The sequence below is a fragment of the Silene latifolia genome, chromosome Y (assembly GCF_048544455.1).
Source record: "Silene latifolia isolate original U9 population chromosome Y, ASM4854445v1, whole genome shotgun sequence".
Lineage (NCBI taxonomy): Eukaryota > Viridiplantae > Streptophyta > Magnoliopsida > Caryophyllales > Caryophyllaceae > Silene > Silene latifolia.
In genome coordinates this window covers 208,583,636-208,594,603 of record NC_133538.1, presented here as the reverse complement: position 1 = coordinate 208,594,603, position 10,968 = coordinate 208,583,636, and positions in this window count along the sequence as shown.

Below are 10,968 nucleotides of genomic sequence, written 5' to 3'. Positions count from 1 at the left end.
AAAGGGTTTAAGGTTTGATTAGGCGGACCGCTACCACGGATCCCCCTAATCAAACCCTAAACCCTTTCCCTTGCTTCTCATTCGAAGGCGGCAAGACAAAAAGACACCCTAGAGGGGCCGAGTGAACCCTTTTTTGGGGGCTGGGTATCCTAAAACGAGACGGGAAAGGGTTTAGGGTTTGATTAGGCGGACCGCTACCGCAGATCCCCCTAATCAAACCCTAAACCCTTTCCCTTGCTTCTCATTTGAAGGCGGCAAGACAAAAAGACACCCTAGAGGGGCCGAGTGAACCCTTTTTTTGGGGGGCCGGGTATCCTAAAACGAGACGGGAAAGGGTTTAGGGTTTGATTAGGCGGAACGCTACCGCGGATCCCCCTAATTAAACCCTAAACCTTTTCCCTTGCTTCTCATTTGAAGGCGGCAAGACAAAAAGACAACCTAGAGGGGCCGAGTTAACCCTTTTTGGGGGGCCGGGTATCCTAAAACGCGACGGGAAAGGGTTTAGGGTTTGATTAGGCGGACCGCTACCGCGGATCCCCCTAATCAAACCCTAAACCTTTCCCTTGCTTCTCATTCGAAGGCGGCAAGACAAAAAGACACCCTAGAGGGGCCGAGTGAACCCTTTTTTGGGGGGCCGGGTATCCTAAAACGGGACGGGAAAGGGTTTAGGGTTTGATTAGGCGGACCGCTACCGCGGATCCCTCTAATCAAACCCTAAACCCTTTCCCTTCTCATTCGAAGGCGGAAAGACAAAAAGACACCCAAGAGGGGCCGGGTTAACCCTTTTGGGGGGGGGGGGTATCCTAAAACGGCACGGGAAAGGGTTTAGGGTTTGATTAGGCGGACCGCTACTGCAGATCCCCTTAATCAAACCCTAAACCCTTTCCCTTGCTTCTCATTTGAAGGCGGAGAGACAAAAAGACAACCTAGAGGGGCCGAGTGAACCCTTTTTTTGGGGGCCGGGTATCCTAAAACGCGACGGGAAAGGGTTTAGGGTTTGATTAGGCGGACCATTACCAGGGATCCCCCTAATCAAACCCTAAACCCTTTACCTTGCTTCTCATTCGAAGGCGGCAAGACAAAAAGAAACCCTAGAGGGGCCGAGTGAACCCTTTTTTGGGAAGCCGGGTATCCTAAAACGGGACGGGAAAGGGTTTAGGGTCTGATTAGGCGGACCGCTACCGCGGATCCCCCTAATCAAACCCTAAACCCTTTCCCTTGCTTCTCATTCGAAGGCGGCAAGACAAAAAGACACCCTAGAGGGGCCGAGTGAACCCTTTTTTGGGGGGCCGGGTATCCTAAAACGGGACGGGAAAGGGTTTAGGGTTTGATTAGGCAGACCGCTACCGCGGATCCCCTTAATCAAACCCTAAACCCTTTCCCTTACTTCTCATTCGAAGGCGGAAAGACAAAAAGACACCCTAGAGGGGCCGAGTGAACCCTTTTTTGGGGGGCCGGGTATCCTAAAACGGACGGGAAAGGGTTTAGGGTCTGATTAGGCGGACCGCTACCGCGGATCCCCCTAATCAAACCCTAAACCCTTTCCCTTGCTTCTCATTCGAAGGCGGCAAGACAAAAAGACACCCTAGAGGGGCCGAGTGAACCCTTTTATGGGGGGCCGGGTATCCTAAAACGGGACGAGAAAGGGTTTAGGGTTTGATTAGGCGGACCGCTACCACGGATCCCCCTAATCAAACCCTAAACCCTTTCCCTTGCTTCTCATTCGAAGGCGGCAAGACAAAAAGACACCCTAGAGGGGCCGAGTGAACCCTTTTTTGGGGGGCCGGGTATCCTAAAACGGACGGGAAAGGGTTTAGGGTTTGATTAGGCGGACCGCTACCGCGGATCCCCCTAATCAAACCCTAAACCCTTTCCCTTGCTTCTCATTCGAAGGCGGCAAGACAAAAAGACACCCTAGAGGGGCCGAGTGAACCCTTTTTTTTCAAATGGGTATCCTAAAACGGGACGGAAAGGGTTTAGGGTTTGATTAGGCGGACCGCTACCACGGATCCCCTAATCAAACCCTAAACCCTTTCCCTTGCTTCTCATTCGAAGGCGGCAAGACAAAAAGACACCCTAGAGGGGCCGAGTGAACCCTTTTTTTTGGGGGGCCGGTATCCTAAAACGGACGGAAAAAGGGTTTAGGGTTTGATTAGGCATACCGCTACCGCGGATCCCCTAATCAAACCCTAAACCCTTTCCCTTACTTCTCATTCGAAGGCGGGAAGACAAAAAGACACCCTAGAGGGGCCGAGTGAACCCTTTTTTTGGGGGCCGGTATCCTAAAACGAGACGGGAAAGGGTTTAGGGTTTGATTAGGCGGACCGCCACCGCGATCCCCCTAATCAAACCCTAAACCCTTTCCCTTGCTTCTCATTCGAAGGCGGCAAGACAAAAAGACACCCTAGAGGGCCGAGTGAACCCTTTTTTGGGGGGCCGGTATCCTAAAACGGGACGGGAAAGGGTTTAGGGTTTGATTAGGCGGACCGCTACTACAGATCCCCCTAATCAAACCCTAAACCCTTTCCCTTGCTTCTCATTTGAAGGCGGCAAGACAAAAAGACACCCTAGAGGGGCCGAGTGAACCCTTTTTTGGGGGGCCGGGTATCCTAAAACGCGACGGGAAAGGGTTTAGGGTTTGATTTGGCGGACCGCTACCGCGGATCCCCCTAATCAAACCCTAAACCCTTTCCCTTGCTTCTCATTCGAAGGCGGCAAGACAAAAAGAAACCCTAGAGGGGCCGAGTGAACCCTTTTTTGGGGGGCCGGGTATCCTAAAACGGGACGGGAAAGGGTTTAGGGTTTGATTAGGCGGAACGCTACCACGGATCCCCCTAATCAAACCCTAAACCCTTTACCTTGCTTCTCATTCGAAGGCGGAAAGACAAAAAGACACCCTAGAGGGGCCGAGTGAACCCTTTTTTGGGGGCCGGGTATCCTAAAACGGGACGGGAAAGGGTTTAGGGTTTGATTAGGCATACCGCTACCGCGGATCCCCTTAATCAAACCCTAAACCCTTTCCCTTACTTCTCATTCGAAGGCGGAAAGACAAAAAGACACCCTAGAGGGGCCGAGTGAACCCTTTTTTGGGGGGCCGGGTATCCTAAAACGCGACGGGAAAGGGTTTAGGGTTTGATTAGGCGGACCGCTACCGCCGATCCCCCTAATCAAACCCTAAACCCTTTCCCTTGCTTCTCATTTGAAGGCGGCAAGACAAAAAGACACCCTAGAGGGGCCGAGTGAACCCTTTTTTGGGGGCCGGGTATCCTAAAACGGGACGAGAAAGGGTTTAGGGTTTGATTAGGCGGACCGCTACCACGGATCCCCCTAATCAAACCCTAAACCCTTTCCCTTGCTTCTCATTCGAAGGCGGCAAGACAAAAAGACACCCTAGAGGGGCCGAGTGAACCCTTTTTGGGGGGCCGGGTATCCTAAAACGGACGGGAAAGGGTTTAGGGTTTGATTAGGCGGACCGCTACCGCGGATCCCCCTAATCAAACCCTAAACCCTTTCCCCTGCTTCTCATTCGAAGGCGGCAAGACAAAAAGACACCCTAGAGGGGCCGAGTGAACCCTTTTTTGGGGGCCGGGTATCCTAAAACGAGACGGGAAAGGGTTTAGGTTTGATTAGGCGGACCGCTACCACGGATCCCCCTAATCAAACCCTAAACCCTTTCCCTTGCTTCTCATTCGAAGGCGGCAAGACAAAAAGACACCCTAGAGGGGCCGAGTGAACCCTTTTTTGGGGGGGCCGGGTATCCTAAAACGGGACGGGAAAGGGTTTAGGGTTTGATTAGGCGGACCGCTACCGTAGATCCCCCTAATCAAACCCTAAACCCTTTCCCTTGCTTCTCATTTGAAGGCGGCAAGACAAAAAGACACCCTAGAGGGGCCGAGTGAACCCTTTTTGGGGGGCCGGGTATCCTAAAACGAGACGGGAAAGGGTTTAGGGTTTGATTAGGCGGACCGCTACCGCGGATCCCCCTAATCAAACCCTAAACCCTTTCCCTTGCTTCTCATTCGAAGGCGGAAGACAAAAAGACACCCTAGAGGGGCCGAGTGAACCCTTTTTTGGGGGGGCCGGGTATCCTAAAACGAGACGGGAAAGGGTTTAGGGTTTGATTAGGCAGACCGCTACCGCGGATCCCCTAATCAAACCCTAAACCCTTTCCCTTACTTCTCATTCGAAGGCGGAAAGACAAAAAGACACCCTAGAGGGGCCGAGTGAACCCTTTTTTGGGGGGCGGGTATCCTAAAACGGGACGGGAAAGGGTTTAGGGTTTGATTAGGCGGACCGCTACCGCGCATCCCCCTAATCAAACCCTAAACCCTTTCCCTTGCTTCTCATTCGAAGGCGGCAAGACAAAAAGACACCCTAGAGGGGCCGAGTGAACCCTTTTTGGGGGGGCCGGGTATCCTAAAACGGGACGAGAAAGGGTTTAGGGTTTGATTAGGCGGACCGCTACCACGGATCCCCCTAATCAAACCCTAAACCCTTTCCCTTGCTTCTCATTCGAAGGCGGCAAGACAAAAAGACACCCTAGAGGGGCCGAGTGAACCCTTTTTTGGGGGCCGGGTATCCTAAAACGCGACGGGAAAGGGTTTAGGGTTTGATTAGGCGGACCGCTACCACGGATCCCCTAATCAAACCCTAAACCCTTTCCCTTGCTTCTCATTCGAAGGCGGAAAGACAAAAAGACACCCTAGAGGGGCCGAGTGAACCCTTTTTTGGGGGGCCGGGTATCCTAAAACGGGACGGGAAAGGGTTTAGGGTTTGATTAGGCATACCGCTACCGCGGATCCCCTTAATCAAACCCTAAACCCTTTCCCTTACTTCTCATTCGAAGGCGGAAAGACAAAAAGACACCCTAGAGGGGCCGAGTGAACCCTTTTTTTGGGGGGCCGGGTATCCTAAAACGAGACGGGAAAGGGTTTAGGGTTTGATTAGGCGGACCGCTACCGCAGATCCCCCTAATCAAACCCTAAACCCTTTCCCTTGCTTCTCATTCGAAGGCGGCAAGACAAAAAGACACCCTAGAGGGGCCGAGTGAACCCTTTTTGGGGGGCCGGGTATCCTAAAACGGGACGAGAAAGGGTTTAGGGTTTGATTAGGCGGACCGCTACCACGGATCCCCCTAATCAAACCCTAAACCCTTTCCCTTGCTTCTCATTTGAAGGCGGCAAGACAAAAAGACACCCTAGAGGGGCCGAGTGAACCCTTTTTTTGGGGGCCGGGTATCCTAAAACGCGACGGGAAAGGGTTTAGGGTTTGATTAGGCGGACCGCTACCGCGGATCCCCCTAATCAAACCCTAAACCCTTTCCCTTGCTTCTCATTCGAAGGCGGAAAGACAAAAAGACACCCTAGAGGGGCCGAGTGAACCCTTTTTTGGGGGGCCGGGTATCCTAAGACGGGACGGGAAAGGGTTTAGGGTTTGATTAGGCATACCGCTATTGCGGATCCCTTTAATCAAACCCTAAACCCTTTCCCTTACTTCTCATTCGAAGGCGGAAAGACAAAAAGACACCCTAGAGGGGCCGAGTGAACCCTTTTTGGGGGGGCCGGGTATCCTAAAACGAGACGGGAAAGGGTTTAGGGTTTGATTAGGCGGACCGCTACCGCAGATCCCCCTAATCAAACCCTAAACCCTTTCCCTTGCTTCTCATTTGAAGGCGGCAAGACAAAAAGACACCCTAGAGGGGCCGAGTGAACCCTTTTTGGGGGGCCGGGTATCCTAAAACGGGACGGGAAAGGGTTTAGGGTTTGATTAGGCGGACCGCTACCGCGGATCCCCCTAATCAAACCCTAAACCCTTTCCCTTGCTTCTCATTTGAAGGCGGCAAGACAAAAAGACACCCTAGAGGGGCCGAGTGAACCCTTTTTTTGGGGGGCCGGGTATCCTAAAACGAGACGGGAAAGGGTTTAGGGTTTGATTAGGTGGACCGCTACCGCGGATCCCCCTAATCAAACCCTAAACCCTTTCCCTTGCTTCTCATTCGAAGGCGGCAAGACAAAAAGACACCCTAGAGGGGCCGAGTGAACCCTTTTTTGGGGGGCCGGGTATCCTAAAACGAGACGGGAAGGGTTTAGGGTTTGATTAGGTGGAACGCTACCGCGATCCCCCTAATCAAACCCTAAAACCTTTCCCTTACTTCTCATTTGAAGGCGGCAAGACAAAAAGACAACCTAGAGGGGCCGAGTGAACCCTTTTTGGGGGCCGGGTATCCTAAAACGAGACGGGAAAGGGTTTAGGTTTGATTAGGCGGACCGCTACCACGGATCCCCCTAATCAAACCCTAAACCCTTTCCCTTGCTTCTCATTCGAAGGCGGCAAGACAAAAAGACACCCTAGAGGGGCCGAGTGAACCCTTTTTGGGGGCCGGGTATCCTAAAACGGGACGGGAAAGGGTTTAGGGTTTGATTAGGCGGACCGCTACCTCGGATCCCCCTAATCAAACCCTAAACCCTTTCCCTTGCTTCTCATTTGAAGGCGGCAAGACAAAAAGACACCCTAGAGGGGCCGAGTGAACCCTTTTTGGGGGGCCGGGTATCCTAAAACGCGACGGGAAAGAGTTTAGGGTTTGATTAGGCGAACCGCCACCACGGATCCCCCTAATCAAACCCTAAACCCTTTCCCTTGCTTCTCATTTGAAGGCGGCAAGACAAAAAGAAACCCTAGAGGGGCCGAGTGAACCCTTTTTTTTGGGGGCCGGGTATCCTAAAACGAGACGGGAAAGGGTTTAGGGTTTGATTAGGCGGACCGCTACCACGGATCCCCCTAATCAAACCCTAAACCCTTTCCCTTGCTTCTCATTTGAAGGCGGCAAGACAAAAAGAAACCCTAGAGGGGCCGAGTGAACCCTTTTTTGGGGGCCGGGTATCCTAAAACGGGACGGGGAAAGGGTTTAGGGTTTGATTAGGCGGACCGCTACCGCCGATCCCCATAATCAAACCCTAAAACCTTTCCCTTACTTCTCATTTGAAGGCGGCAAGACAAAAAGACACCCTAGAGGGGCCGAGTGAACCCTTTTTTGGGGGGCGGTATCCTAAAACGAGACGGGAAAGGGTTTAGGGTTTGATTAGGCGGACCGCTACCGCGGATCCCCCTAATCAAACCCTAAAACCTTTCCCTTGCTTCTCATTTGAAGGCGGCAAGACAAAAAGACACCCTAGAGGGGCCGAGTGAACCCTTTTTTGGGGGGGCCGGGTATCCTAAAACGGGACGGAAAGGGTTTAGGGTTTGATTAGGCGGACCGCTACCGCGGATCCCCCTAATCAAACCCTAAAACCTTTCCCTTGCTTCTCATTTGAAGGCGGCAAGACAAAAAGAAACCCTAGAGGGGCCGAGTGAACCCTTTTTTTGGGGGCCGGGTATCCTAAAACGAGACGGGAAAGGGTTTAGGGTTTGATTAGGCGGACCGCTACCACGGATCCCCCTAATCAAACCCTAAACCCTTTCCCTTGCTTCTCATTTGAAGGCGGCAAGACAAAAAGAAACCCTAGAGGGGCCGAGTGAACCCTTTTTTGGGGGGGTCGGGTATCCTAAAACGAGACGGGAAAGGGTTTAGGGTTTGATTAGGCGGACCGCTACACCGATCCCCAAATCAAACCCTAAAACATTTCCCTTACTTCTCATTTGAAGGCGGTAAGACAAAAATACACCCTAGAGGGGCCGAGTGAACCCTTTTTTGGGGGGGCGATATCCTAAAACGAGACGGGAAAGGGTTTAGGGTTTGATTAGGCAGACCGCTACCGTGGATCCCCCTAATCAAACCCTAAAACCTTTCCCTTGCTTCTCATTTGAAGGCGGCAAGACAAAAAGACACCCTAGAGGGGCCGAGTGAACCCTTTTTTGGGGGGGCGGTATCCTAAAACGAGACGGGAAAGGGTTTAGGGTTTGATTAGGTGGAACGCTACCGCGGATCCCCCTAATCAAACCCTAAAACCTTTTCCTTGCTTCTCATTTGAAGGCGGCAAGACAAAAAGACACCCTAGAGGGGCCGAGTGAACCCTTTTTTGGGGGGGCCGGGTATCCTAAAATGGGACGGGAAAGGGTTTAGGGTTTGATTAGGCGGACCGCTACCACGGATCCCCCTAATCAAACCCTAAACCCTTTCCCTTGCTTCTCATTTGAAGGCGGCAAGACAAAAAGAAACCCTAGAGGGGCCGAGTGAACCCTTTTTTTGGGGGCCGGGTATCCTAAAACGAGACGGGAAAGGGTTTAGGGTTTGATTAGGCGGACCGCTACCACGGATCCCCCTAATCAAACCCTAAACCCTTTCCCTTGCTTCTCATTTGAAGGCGGCAAGACAAAAAACACCCTAGAGGGGCCGAGTGAACCCTTTTTTGGGGGCCGGTATCCTAAAAAGAGACGGGGGAAGGGTTTAGGGTTTGATTAGGCGGACCGCTACCGCCGATCCCCATAATCAAACCCTAAACCCTTTCCCTTACTTCTCATTTGAAGGCGGCAAGACAAAAAGACACCCTAGAGGGGCCGAGTGAACCCTTTTTTGGGGGGGGCGGTATCCTAAAACGAGACGGGAAAGGGTTTAGGGTTTGATTAGGCAGACCGCTACCGTGGATCCCCCTAAACAAACCCTAAAACCTTTCCCTTGCTTCTCATTTGAAGGCGGCAAGACAAAAAGACACCCTAGAGGGGCCGAGTGAACCCTTTTTTGGGGGGGCCGGGTATCCTAAAACGAGACGGGAAAGGGTTTAGGGTTTGATTAGGTGGAACGCTAACGCGGATCCCCCTAATCAAACCCTAAAACCTTTCCCTTGCTTCTCATTTGAAGGCGGCAAGACAAAAAGACAACCTAGAGGGGCCGAGTGAACCCTTTTGGGGGGGGGTATCCTAAAACGCGACGGGAAAGGGTTTAGGGTTTGATTAGGCGGACCGCTACCACGGATCCCCCTAATCAAACCCTAAACCCTTTCCCTTGCTTCTCATTCGAAGGCGGCAAGACAAAAAGACACCCTAGAGGGGCCGAGTGAACCCTTTTTTGGGGGGCCGGGTATCCTAAAACGGGACGGGAAAGGGTTTAGGGTTTGATTAGGTGGACCGCTACCACGGATCCCCCTAATCAAACCCTAAACCCTTTCCCTTGCTTCTCATTTGAAGGCGGCAAGACAAAAAGAAACCCTAGAGGGGCCGAGTGAACCCTTTTTTTGGGGGCCGGGTATCCTAAAACGGGACGGAAAGGGTTTAGGGTTTGATTAGGCGGACCGCTACCGCGGATCCCCCTAATCAAACCCTAAACCCTTTCCCTTGCTTCTCATTTGAAGGCGGCAAGACAAAAAGAAACCCTAGAGGGGCCGAGTGAACCCTTTTTTTGGGGGCCGGGTATCCTAAAACGAGATGGGAAAGGGTTTAGGGTTTGATTAGGCGGACCGCTACCGCTGATCCCCCTAATCAAACCCTAAAACCTTTCCCTTGCTTCTCATTTGAAGGCGGCAAGACAAAAAGACACCCTAGAGGGGCCGAGTGAACCCTTTTTGGGGGGGGGCCGGGTATCCTAAAACGAGACGGGAAAGGGTTTAGGGTTTGATTAGGAGGACCGCTACCGCGGATCCCCCTAATCAAACCCTAAACCCTTTTCCTTGCTTCTCATTTGAAGGCGGCAAGACAAAAAGACAACCTAGAGGGGCCGAGTGAACCCTTTTTGGGGGGCCGGGTATCCTAAAACAAGACGGGAAAGGGTTTAGGGTTTGATTAGGCGGACCGCTACCACGGATCCCCTAATCAAACCCTAAACCCTTTCCCTTGCTTCTCATTTGAAGGCGGCAAGACAAAAAGAAACCCTAGAGGGGCCGAGTGAACCCTTTTTTGGGGGGCGGGTATCCTAAAACGAGACGGGAAAGGGTTTAGGGTTTGATTAGGCGGACCGCTACCGTGATCCCCCTAATCAAACCCTAAACCCTTTCCCTTACTTCTCATTCGAAGGCGGTAAGACAAAAAGACACCCTAGAGGGGCCGAGTGAACCCTTTTTTTGGGGGGCGGTATCCTAAAACGAGACGGGAAAGGGTTTAGGGTTTGATTAGGCGGACCGCTACCGCGGATCCCCCTAATCAAACCCTAAAACCTTTCCCTTGCTTCTCATTTGAAGGCGGCAAGACAAAAAGACACCCTAGAGGGGCCGAGTGAACCCTTTTTTGGGGGGCCGGGTATCCTAAAACGAGACGGGAAAGGGTTTAGGGTTTGATTAGGTGGAACGCTACCGCGGATCCCCCTAATCAAACCCTAAAACCTTTCCCTTGCTTCTCATTTGAAGGCGGCAAGACAAAAAGACACCCTAGAGGGGCCGAGTTAACCCTTTTTGGGGGCCGGGTATCCTAAAACGGGACGGGGAAAGGGTTTAGGGTTTGATTAGGCGGACCGCTACCACGGATCCCCCTAATCAAACCCTAAACCCTTTTCCTTGCTTCTCATTTGAAGGCGGCAAGACAAAAAGAAACCCTAGAGGGGCCGAGTGAACCCTTTTTTGGGGGGCGGGTATCCTAAAACTGGACGGGAAAGGGTTTAGGGTTTGATTAGGCGGACCGCTACCACGGATCCCCTAATCAAACCCTAAACCCTTTCCCTTGCTTCTCATTTGAAGGCGGCAAGACAAAAAGAAACCCTAGAGGGGCCGAGTGAACCCTTTTTTGGGGGGGCGGGTATCCTAAAACGAGACGGGAAAGGGTTTAGGGTTTGATTAGGCGGACCGCTACCGCCGATCCCCATAATCAAACCCTAAAACCTTTCCCTTACTTCTCATTTGAAGGCGGCAAGACAAAAAGACACCCTAGAGGGGCCGAGTGAACCCTTTTTTGGGGGGCGGTATCCTAAAACGAGACGGGAAAGGGTTTAGGGTTTGATTAGGCGGACCGCTACCGTGGATCCCCCTAAACAAACCCTAAAACCTTTCCCTTGCTTCTCATTTGAAGGCGGCAAGACAAAAAGACACCCTAGAGGGGCCGAGTGAACCC